This window comes from Aphanomyces invadans, assembly GCF_000520115.1.
Source record: "Aphanomyces invadans strain NJM9701 unplaced genomic scaffold supercont1.39, whole genome shotgun sequence".
Lineage (NCBI taxonomy): Eukaryota > Oomycota > Saprolegniomycetes > Saprolegniales > Verrucalvaceae > Aphanomyces > Aphanomyces invadans.
In genome coordinates this window covers 254420-256660 of record NW_008580184.1, presented here as the reverse complement: position 1 = coordinate 256660, position 2241 = coordinate 254420, and positions in this window count along the sequence as shown.

Genomic DNA, 2241 nt, shown 5'->3' with positions numbered 1-2241 from the left:
CCACCGCGTCTTAACAGGCCGCTGAATCTTGCGTGCATTGTCTCGAGTCGTCGCAGATGTGCTTGAATGTGAAGCGATAGGTACGCATGGATTTCGGCGTCAAGTGTTATGGGGTCGGGAAAGGCTTCAATGTAGAGGAGAGTGTTGCGGTAAAGCCAGAGTTGTCGGAAGCAGATAGATCGAAAGGAGTGGAGAAGAACAAAGAAGCTGTCTTGAAATTGTGTCGTGTGATCGCGCTGGATATGAATAGTATCTGTAAAGAGGATGTCGTGCCAGAGCAGGGATCCACATAAGTCTTCAAGCGGTGGTAGGTAGTGTTGCCAGATGCGTTGGGCTTGGGGACATGTCCAAAACAAATGTTGAAAATTTTCTGGTGCATCACAACCATGGACACAAAGGGTGGAGTCGTTGCGCCATGCGAACTTGTAAAGGAAGCCAAGCGCTTTGTGTTGAAGGCGGTATTTGACGTCGTGGAAGATTGTTAGAAGTAGCTTGTCGAGGGAGAGTTCACGTTGCCATACCAAGGGAAAATTGGCTTGGCGATGTATGCCGAGTTTGGAGAGGGGAAGCGATGTAGCGTGTGGTGTTGAAAGACGTTGCCAAATGGAGCCGGTAGTATTGTGTTCGATGGCAGAGCTCCCGATGAACCAGGCATGGTGGGCAGCGGGAAGGTTGCATGGATATAAGAGACTAAAGGGGACGTCCAGGATGCGTGTCGTAAGTGGTTGCACATGGTTAGAGATGGCTTGTCCAGCAATCACTGCAGTTCTTGGAGGGGTCAACCAAATGAGGACTTCAGTGAAAGTTGTGTTGATGGTGTAGGAGCCTTGTAAGAGATCCCAAAGGCGGAGGATGGGTTGCGAGAGAGTGATAAAGGTGGTAGCTGTACGGGTGAGAGATTGTTGGAGCCGGTGAGACTCTGTGCAGCTTGGAGGTATCCAGCGCGGGACATGGAAGAGGTTGAGGAGATCCATAGAAGCAAGATGGGGCAGTGTAGCTATCGAACTCCATGTGCAAAGGATCTGGTGAGGGTATGGGCCAAGGCGATGACTATAATGTCCAGTACCAAAGTGTGCTGGGGTCTAGAGGGTGAGGTAAAGGATGTCTAAGCCCACACCGTCTCCTTCAAGTGTATGGGTAAACTGCGCCATTGCTGGGTTCATCCATATTGGGGTAATGTTGGGGCGATTTCGGATTTGCCGAAGTCCACTTAGCATTAGGTTGAGCTGCAGATTTATGACCGTGTCGTGGAGAGTAAGGAGACTGAGACCACCTTTAGAGCGTGGCCAGGTGTACCATTTCTTGGGGAGTTTACCTTTTATTGCTTGGTTGGGCATGTCCGTTGCAGTCTTCTTATTGAGGAAGACGAGTAGCAGAGGTGCGAATCGATCCTGGCTAGCCATAGGGGTGCAAGTGACCGTGGTCGTGTACCACAGAAGGGGTAAGATGATGGTGCGGAGTAGGATGACGCGGCCGTGAAGTGTTCGCGCTCTGTGTCGCCAAAGCAGGCAGCGTTGATGAACGAGTGGTAACAGGTGGTCTAGGGGTCGGTCTTGTGAAAGGTTTGGCCCGAAGAACACCTCAAATTACTTGCATCTTCCGTTGTTTGGCGTGACATTGATGCCCAGAGTGCGGAGGGAGTTGGGCAAGTGATCGGTCGTCCACGATTTGAATGGTATCACATGTGTTTTCGCGAGGTAGAGCTGTATTCCGGTAGGTTTGCAAAACTTGTCGACCAGAGCGAGAAAGCGAGGGGTGTCGGCCAGGTCAGCGAGTATGCCGGTGCAATCATCCGCAAAAGCTATGAGCGTAAATGTTGTATCTTGGATGGTGAGACCGGGAATACGTGGACGAAAATTGTTCAGCATGGGTTCAATGCACAGATCGAAGAGACCGGGCGAAAGCGGGTCTCCTTGTCGGACTCAGGCGCCGAGTTTGAAGGGAACGATGGGTTTGCCATTTAGGAAACCCCAAAGCCCACGACAGAAGACAAAGTCAAGTTGCTACTGTTGTTGAAAGGAAAGCAACAATTCAATTTGTACACGTATTTCACCTCCCAAATTGGCCAAGTAGCTACGTGCACCATGCAATGCTTGCAGGATGTTCACGTGTATATTGTCGTGTTGATTCAAAACTGGACCTACGAGCCGAATCAATCGACAGAAGGAAATCGACAGATGAATCGGCAGACAACTCCGTCCAATCATCGAGAAGATAGAACAGCAATATCGTCCAATTAAA